General features: G+C 35.3%; 1 pseudogene; it reads right to left on the bottom strand.

Moving 5' to 3' along the window:
* Window positions 1–838: 838 nt before the first annotated feature.
* On the bottom strand, window positions 839–1131 carry LOC140523707 (biogenesis of lysosome-related organelles complex 1 subunit 2-like; annotated as a pseudogene).
* Window positions 1132–9977: the final 8846 nt, after the last annotated feature.

Below are 9977 nucleotides of genomic sequence, written 5' to 3'. Positions count from 1 at the left end.
AGCTTAAAAATAACTTTTTTCTGTAATACAAAAATAATGTGTTCTCTGAAGGAGCCCAGTATCTCTCCAGCCCCTTACAAACTGTCAATATGTAACATTGTCTAAACTTTCTCATTCTCTAATCACTTTGCCATGTCAGCATGATAATTTGCCCTTCTAGATGTCAATTTCTAGAAGCAAAGAACCAAGGAAGGGATTCTATATATTGTCTAATCCTAACCTTTCAATTTTAGATGAAAGACTTTAAAGGCTTGTAGAAATGTTGGAGATCACAGCAGAACCCCAGGGTGAGAGCCTACTCCCATATCCTTTAGAGATGTTGTCTAACAGATTCTTTCGACTATGTATGATCGGTGTTTCTACCCATTCCTCAGAAAGTGACTATTATTCCTATAAAATTTTGATTAGAGCCAAGTCTTTTTGTTTGAGGATCATAAATTGATTTTTATGATTTAAATGTTTTTATGTGTATTTATTATTTTAGAACAGGTTACAAAGGGGAAAGCCTTAGGAGAAAGGGAATAAGGGAGAACACAGGGAGACAAGAGCCTCTCATCTCTATCTGCTCCAGTTGGGGTTGATCCTGATTTCTGAGCCTTGATCTGGTGCACACAATGAAATGTTCAATATGAGGAGGTTCCAGGGGGCACACATCTAGGAAAATATCAAGTTCTTGACCAAAGTTACACATCCAACCAAAGGTGGGGACTGGGATTTTCTTTGAATCAGCAGCACCATTTCTTTTTAGGAATCGCAGCACAGTATTAAGCTCCATCTCACTTATTTCAGCTCTTACAAAACCTTCTTGTTAAAGTGTTTACACTAAAAAATTCTTTTGTTATCTCTCTAACTTCCTGTACTTTGCTTCTAGTTTCTTTGAATATACATCCAGTTTGTTAGTTGCCTGGTCAAGAGCTGCTACTTGCTCCTCAAAGTGATCTGAACCAGATAAGGCTGAATTGCTGCATATTTCTGATTTAAGCCCTTCAGGTTTCTACTTATGTTCACTGTAATATCTTTCATTTCTAGATGCTTCAAGTTAGTTGGTTTGTTCATATTTTCTAGAAGTTTATAGTCTTCACTGGTGGTTGTCAATTCACCTGTCAGATATGTGACCATTTTGGAGAACATGTCCTGATACAGGCCTGTGATGTCCGCTTCAGTGAGCTCTGTGGCCTCCTCTGTCTCCAACACAGCAGTGTATCATCCCAGACCTTCCCAGTGGGCTGCCACAATGCCTTCAGTTGCAGTTATCATGCCTGAGTCTTCTCAGGCCCTGTTAGCAGGCCATAGGCCTTCTGGGGACTCCACTGAGCCAACTCTTAATTATCTACATTTTTGTTTATTAGGAATAAATTTTACTTTCCTAATGTTTTTTTAATGATATCACCACTAACCCTGTTCCATTCAGTACATTATTAACATAGACTGGATCGTTGATCCTTAAACACCCAAAGAGGAAGCATTTAAGGGAAATTGCTTGCTTTAATCAGCCTCCCTCTCCTGAACTCCCACCCTCTCAAAAAAAGAACGTGAGATTTGAAGACCGCATTCAGTTGACCTGGATCAGTAACTTAACTTCTCCAGTTCCTTTATCTGTAGATGGTTTGAGTATGATGACATATCAATGGGTTGTTAAAAGTTTAAATGAAGTGTCTTGTCAAGCATTTTGCCATGTTAAAGAATTATACAAAAGTCAGTTATCATTGTCGCTGCATCTGCTTGGGCAGTGAAGTCCTCTCCAGCATGAAACTACATACAGATTGGAGTTAGCTTGTGAGACAAGATTAAAGGAATATTAAGAGACTTTTTCATTTTTCAATGACATAATCTTCACAATGTTGTTTGATGGTCATCTCAGGAAGCCTTCAAATTCTTGGTATAGTATGCATGCCAATATTCAAACTTAAAACAGAGAGAGAGAGAGAGAAAATTTCTAAAGTCAATTTAAGCTTTAAGCTTTAATTATTCATAATTTTCCATTATCTAAAGATATAGCATTTTTTATGTTGTCTTGAACAGCTAAAAGATCAAAACAATGAAATCATTGATTGTTACAGCTAGAAGATATCTTGGAAATCATCTAGTTATATACCATTCTATTCCATCCCACGCTACCCATATTTAATAGATAAAAAACCTTAAGTTCAGAAGGGTGACATACCCAAGACTACAGAGCTAATTAATGTCAGAAGTCCAGATGAAACATAGATATACTAATTTCCAGTCCTACAGTCTTTCCACCACACTATGTTACTTTCTTTGCAGGAATTATTTATTAAGTCAGTTTTCTTACCTTGTTTTCCTATTGAAAGAACCTCTATGATCTGACCCCAAATAATTTTTCAACTTTTCCACCCTAATTTTCTATACTACTCCTAGGCAGCTATGTGGCTGCCATTCCTTCCATATGAAATTCTCAGCATGCTCCTCCTTATTGGTCCAATTTTACTTTCCAAAACCTCCTTCCTGTCCTATATACTCTGGGAAGAATTCCCGGACAAGAACAGTTCACAGTAATTTTTCACATTTTTAATAGCACTCATTACCTATAACAAAATAATTTGCATTCTGTTATTTAACTTTTATATCACTACTTAAATTTTATTTGTGCATATTGTACTTCTTGTGCCCTTAAGGAAACTCTAATATCTTTTAAAGTAAGGATTTTTATATACTTTTATCTTTCAGAGTGCTTAGCCTAGTGTTATACACCACAGCCAGCTCTCAACAAATATTTTCTTGAATGAATGAAAGGCTGGATGGGAGGTTGGATGGATAAAAGAATGAATGAAATGTGAGACATTATTGCCCATAGAAACATAGAATTAGAATATATGTATATACATTTATATTTAGAAATTGAGTTAATAATGAGATTCTAGATAGACTTTCTGAACTTTATTTTAGCTTGCTCTTTTAACAATTATTCATTTATTTACATTTTGAGTTCTAAATTTTCTCCCTCTCTCCTACCTCTCCTCTGCTCACTGACAAGGCAATGAATATGATGTCAACTATATGTGCGAAATCATGCAAAACATATTTGCATATAAATCACATTGCAAAAAAGTAAACAAAATAGTAAAAAAATACATAATTCTATTTGTACTGTAGGTTCATCAGGTCTCTCTCTCTCTCTCTCTCTCTCTCTCTCTCTCTCTCTCTCTCTCTAGGTAGATAACTTTTCATCTTGAATTCTTTCACATTTGATTGTATCATTGTATTGATCTGAGTGTCTAAGTCTTTTATAGTTGATCATAATTAAAATATTGCTGTGATTGTGTACAATGATCTCTTGGTATTGTTTACTTCATTTTGCATCAGCTCTTTTAGGTCTTTCCAAGGTTTTTCTTTTTTGTTTTTTTGTTTTTTTTTTTAACGAAACCAGCACCCTTATCATTTTAATAGCACAATACTATTTGTTTAGCCATTCCCCAATTGATGGACATTCCCTCAATTTTACAACCTTTTGGGTGAGCAGGTGTCCACCAGAGGTAAACTATCCACCCCCACTACTAGAGCTCCAATGTTGCTGACCCCAGCTCAGCACCAGGTAAGCTGCCAAATCCCTACGGATTCCATCTGACAGCACCTGAGTTCACAGCACCAAAGCCAGGGACCACGTCATTGGCCCTCAGTACAAGATGCATAGGTCAATGCCCCCTGTACTCCAAGGGGAGAGCTCAACTCTAAGAGCCAGGAATTAGGCAAAGACCATGAGCAAAAACATAAATGGACAATGACCAAAGGTTCATATTATGGAGACAGCAAAGATCTAGGTAAAAATTTAGAAGAAGACAACATTGTCAATATACCCACATCTGAGAACAGAAAGGAGAATATGAACTGATCTCAATCCCAAAAAAGCCTTCTTGGAAGAGTTCAAGAAGGATTTTTAATGTCAAATAAGGGAGGGAGAAGAAAAATTAGAAAAAGAAATGAGAAGTATGCAAGGGAGAGTCAATGACTTGGAAAAAGAAAGGACAAAAACTGACTTTAGAAAACAAGTCCTTAAAAAGTAGAAGTGGTCAAATGGAAAAGGATGTACAAAAACTTCCTGAAGAGAACTCCTTAAAAAGTAAAATGAGCCAAATGGAAAAGGAGGTAAAAATCTAACAGAATAAAATAATTTGTTAAAAATTAGAATAGGGCAAGTAGAAGCTAATGACTCTATGAGAAGTCAAAAATCAGTCAAACAGAAACAAAAGATGAAAAAAATGAAAAAAACATGTAAAATATCTAATTGGTAAAACAACAGACATGGAAAATAGATCAAGGAGAGACAATTTAAAAATTATTGGTCTAACTGAAAACCATGATGAGAAAAAGAGCCTGGAGAGCATCTTTCAGGAAATCATCAAGGAAAACTACCCTGAGGTCCTAGATCCAGAGGGCAAAAGAGTCATCAAAAGAATGTCCCAATCACCCCCTGAAAGAGGTCCCACATTGATAATACCAAGGAATATAGCAGTTAAATTTCAAAATCACCTGGTCAGAGAAAATATTGAAAGTAACCAGGAAGAAACAATCTAAGTATCATGGAACCACAATGAGGATGATGCAGGACCCTGCAACTTCTGCATTAAAAGTTTGGAGCACATGAAATACAACATTCCATAAGTCACAGGAACTTAGATTACAAGCAAAAATCAACTAACCAGTGAAATTCAGCATAATCTTTCGGAGGAGGAGATGGACACTGAACAAAATAGAGGACTTTCCAGACTTACTGATGAAAAGACTGGTGCTCAATAGAAAATTTGATTTTCACATGAAAGATTTGAAAAGGTATAAAAAAGTAAGCAGGAAAGAAAAAAATCCTTAGTCAATAAGTACAAACTGTCTACATGCATGCAAGGGAAGATGATTCTTGTAATTTTTGAGAAATGTATCTCTATTACAAAATTTAGAAGAGAGAAAACATAGAAAAAGAATGTGGGTATAAGTTGACTTTGATGTAATGATAAAAAAAAGCTGAGTGGTAATAAGGGATTGTATTGGGAGAAGAGGAAAGGAGGCAGAAGACAAGGGTAAATGACATCACATGAAGAGTTGCAAACACTAATTACATTAGCTAGAAAGAAGGGAGATGAGCATTTTTTTGAACCTTACTCTCATCAGATTTGGCTCAAAGAGTGAATTATATACTCAAGTAGGTATAGAAATCTAACTTACCCTATAGGAAGTAGGAGGGGACAAGGAGAAAGAAAAGGGAAGGGGTAGATAGAAGGTACAGAAGTAGTAAGAGGAAAAGGAAAGGAATGAGATGGGGTGATAGAAGGGAGGGCATATTGAATGAGGCACTTGTCAAAAGCAAACTGTAGGAAAGGGAGGAAACAGGGAGAAAAGCATAAAGAGGAGAGAAATATGATGGAGAGAAAGACACAGATAGTAATCATAGCTGTGAATGTGAATGAGATGAACTCTCCCATAAAATGAAAATCGATAGCAGAGTGCTTTCAAAATCTTACAATGTCCTTTGCAAGAAACACATGGGAAGCAGAGGGAAACAGAAAAGTAAAAGTAAAAGGCTGGAACAGAATATATTATGCTTCAGCTGAAGTAAGAAAAAAGCAGGGGTAGCAATCCTAATCTCAGACAAAACAAAAGCAAAAATAAATCCAAATGATAGAGCTTAGGAAAGAAAGTGCATCCAGCAAAAATGTACCATAGATAATGAAGTAATATCATTACTAAATATATATGCACCAAGTACTATAGCATCCAGATTCTTAGAGGAGCAGTTATGGGAGTTATAGCAAGAAATAGATAACAAAACTATACTAGGGAGGGACCTCAACCTTCCCCTCTCAGAACTAGATAAATCTAGCCACAAAATAAACAAGAATGAAGTTAAGGAGGTGAATAGAACTTTAGAAATTTTAAATATGGCAGACATCTGGAGAAAATTGAATGGTGATAAGAATGTATCTTTTTCTCAGTGATATGTGGCACCTATACAAAAATTGACCATGTAAGAGGGCTTAAAAAGATTACAATCCAGTGTAGAAAGGCAGAAATATTAAACATAACCCTTTCAGATCATGATGCAATAAAAGTCACATTTAATAAAGGACCATGGAAAGATAGATTAAAAATTCATTGGAAAATAAATAATCTAATTGTAAAGAATGAGTGGGTGAAACAACAAATAATGAAAACCATCAATAACTTAATGCAAGAGAATGACAATAATGAGAAAATATACCAAAATTTATAGGATGCAGCAAATGAGGTTCTTAGGGGAAGTTTCTTATCTCTCAATCCTTAGATGAATAAAATAAAGGAAAAGGGATAGAGAAAAATAGAGATCAATGAATTGGGCATGCAACTAAAATAATTGGAAAAAGAACAAATTAAAATTCCCCAACTGAATACCAAAGCAGAAATTCTGAAAACCAAAGAGAGATTAATAAAATTGAAATTATGAAAGATATTGAACTAATTAATAAACTAAGAGATGTTTTATAGAAAAAAAAACTCAATAAAATAGATAGACATTTGGTTAATTTCATTAGAAAAAAGAAAGAAGAAAACCAAATTAGCAGTATAAAAAGTGAAAATGGTGAATTTACCACAGATGAAGGGGAAATTAAAATAATAATTAGAGGCTACATTGCCCAAATGTATGCCAATGAATTTGACAACCTTAGTGAAATGGATGAATATTTGCAAAGATATACCTTGCCCATAGTAACAGAAAAGGAAATTAAATACTTAAATAACCCCATGTCAGAAAAAGAAATTGAACAAAGAATCAAGGAACTCCCTATGAAAAAGAAATCTCCAGGGTCAGATAGATTTGTAAGTGAATTCTACCAAACATTTAAAGAACAATCAATTCCAATACTATAATGACAATTTTGGAAAATAGGAAGGGCTCTACCAAATTCTATTTATGATAAAAATATGACAATGATACCCAAGCCAGGAAAAGCCAAGACAGAGAAAGAAAATTATAGACCAAATTTCCTAATGAATATAGATACAAAAAATTTAAACAAAATATAAGCAAAGAGATTACAGCAACTTATGTCAAGGATAATACATTATGAGCAGGAAGGATTTACACCACAAATGCAGAACTGGTTCAATACAAAGGAAACTGTCAGCATAATCCATATCAAAAATAAAAGTAACATAAATCATATGATTATCTCAAATAGATGCAAAAAAACTTTTTAACAAAATGCAATAACCCTTCATATCAAAAACACTAGAGCACATAGGAATAAATATAGTCTTACTTAAAATCATAAGTAACGGCAAAAGCAAGCATCCTGACATGTCCAGGATGACTGATATCACTGGTTCTTTGATCTGCTTTTCTTAAAGTAGAGTAAAAAGTAACTTTTCAGGGTCAGTAATCACTTTAATCAAGCACATGTATCAGGGGGAAAAGTCAGCACTCTGAGCTTCAGAGAAAATAAAGAGAAGTCAAAATGTTAATGCATGTAAAGAGAAACCACATTTCTTTTGACAGATTTTGCATTTATTGTTATTGATTTAAGGCAATCTTTACATGGCATTTATTTGTTCGTTTCTTCCTAATGCTCCAGGCTCCACTTCCAAGTCCTGAGGGGTGAGCAACAGAACCATCAGGATGGGGTTCTTGTGAGTATAGGACACTTCCCCCACCCATCATAGGCAGTTCCACTCATTGAGTCCCAAACTATCTCAGGAAAAAGGCTGCAAAAAAGCACACTCAGTGCCTTACTGTGCAGTTCCCATCTTGCCTCAGGGCTGAACTCCAAGGTCCAGGGTTCTTCCTCATCCAGCTCCTGCCTGGGTCTGCACGCAAGCAGCTATCCACTCCAACTTCTGCTCCTGTTACACTGCTTATGTCTACAAGGTTGGCACACTGGCTCCTGCTCCAGGGCTCCAATCTAAGCTCTTGCAGCTCTGGTCTGGTTTCTGAGTACAATACACTTTCAGGGCTTTTACTTCTCCAGCACAGTTAGAAGCTGGGCTAATGAACTCAAGCCCTAGATCTAGCTAGCCCCACCTCCCAGGGTTCCACAGAACGATAGCCACCACAACTGGAAAACAACAGATAATTATCTCAATCCCACGAACCCCATATTTTCCTTTAATTTGTACATCCTTCCAACTATACCATAATGTAAAAGCAAGCACCCTGACATACACAGGAGGATTTGATATCATAGGTTCTCTGATCTGCTTTTCTAAAATGAAAATAACTTTTGAGGGGTCAATAACCACTTGAATCAAGCACATGTATTATTCACTTAGTTCAGAGGAAATGTCATCACCCTGAACTTCAGAGAAAATACAGAGTAATCAAAATCAACACAGGGCTTAGAACTCCCTGAGAGTAAGCAATACAGACATCACAGATCAACAGATAACTGTCTGACCATACATACATAGTTACCGGAGAAAGGAGCACCAACATCTGGGTTTTCAAAGCCAGGGTGCTCCCCAGTGGCTGCCCAGTCTCATCTGGCCAAGCAAGCACTTTCAATGAGTAAGCCCCAAAATAAAACCTTTCAAAGTATTTATACATTTTTCAGAGTCAGAAGGCATCACAGCCCTTGAGAACCAGTGCCACATTAACAAAAGGTTTGGGCCTTCCTACAAATCTCCCCTAATCAAACTCCCCTTAATGGGTAGGTCCATTAATGGGTGGGGAAGATCTTAATATCATCAGAATTACAACTACAAAAAACTCATGATGGAAAATGATATCCATATTCAAAGAAATAACTTTTGAGTCTAAATGTAGATGGAAGCATACTATTTGCTCTCTTTGTCTCTTGACTTTTTTCTTCTTTCTTGTGATTCCTCCCATTGGTTCTAATTCTTCTTTTACAACATGATTAATGTCAAAATATGTTTATTATGACTGTATATGTAGAGCCTACATCAGATTGTATGTCATCTTGGAAAGTGGGGAGAGCAGGAAAAGGAAGAAAATTTACAACTTAAAATCTTATGAATGTGAATATTGAAAAGTAAAATAAATAATTAAATGAATTGCAACCTTCTAAAACTACATTTCCCTTTCTTCTCCAAGAAAAAAAAAGAAGAAAAAATATATCCAGGAACAAATTGGTCATTAACATTATTTTATAATTAAGAATATAAACTGAATTGATTAATAATGGAAAAAATGCAAAGGAAGGTAACCTAGACATAACAGATCTAAAACTATATTATAAAGCATCAATCATCAAAACTATTTGATCTTGACTAAGAAATAGAGTGATGGATCAATGAAATAGATGAGATACACAAGACACACTGGTAAATGATGATAATAATCTATTGTTTGATAAACCCAGAGACTCCAGCTTCTGGGATAAAAACTCACTATTTGACAAAAACTGTTGGGAAAACTGGAAAAATTATGACAGAAACTAGGCATAGAACACCACCTCACACCCTATACCAAGATAAAGTTGAAATGGGTACATGACTTAGACACAAGTGATGATACCATAAGCAAATTAGGAGAGTAAGTAATAGTTTACCTGTCAGAGCTATGGAGAAGGGAAGAATTTATGACCAAAGAAAGAGATAAAGAACACTACAAAACACAAAATTGATCATTTTTATTACATTAAATTGAAAAGTTGCTGCACAAACAAAACCCAAGATTACCAAGATTTCCTTCTAAACTACCAAGATTAGAAGGAAAGTAGGAAGCTAGATAAAAATTTTATAGAAGTATTTCTGATAAAGGCCTAAGTCAAATCTATAAGAATACAAGTCATTCCCCAATTGAAAAATGGTATATGAACACAAAGTTTTCAGAGGAAGAAATTAAAGCTATCTATAGTTATATGAAAGAATGATCTAAATCTCTATTTTTAGAGAAATGAAAATTAAAACAACTCTGAGATACCACCTTACACCTATCAGGGTTAATATAACAGAAAAGGAAAATGAAAAATGTTGGAGAAAATGTGAGAAAATTGGAACACTAATGCATTATTGTGGAGGGGGGGGCT

The sequence above is a fragment of the Notamacropus eugenii genome, chromosome 2 (assembly GCF_028372415.1).
Source record: "Notamacropus eugenii isolate mMacEug1 chromosome 2, mMacEug1.pri_v2, whole genome shotgun sequence".
Classification (NCBI taxonomy): domain Eukaryota; kingdom Metazoa; phylum Chordata; class Mammalia; order Diprotodontia; family Macropodidae; genus Notamacropus; species Notamacropus eugenii.
This window is presented reverse-complemented; position numbering and strand designations above follow the sequence as displayed.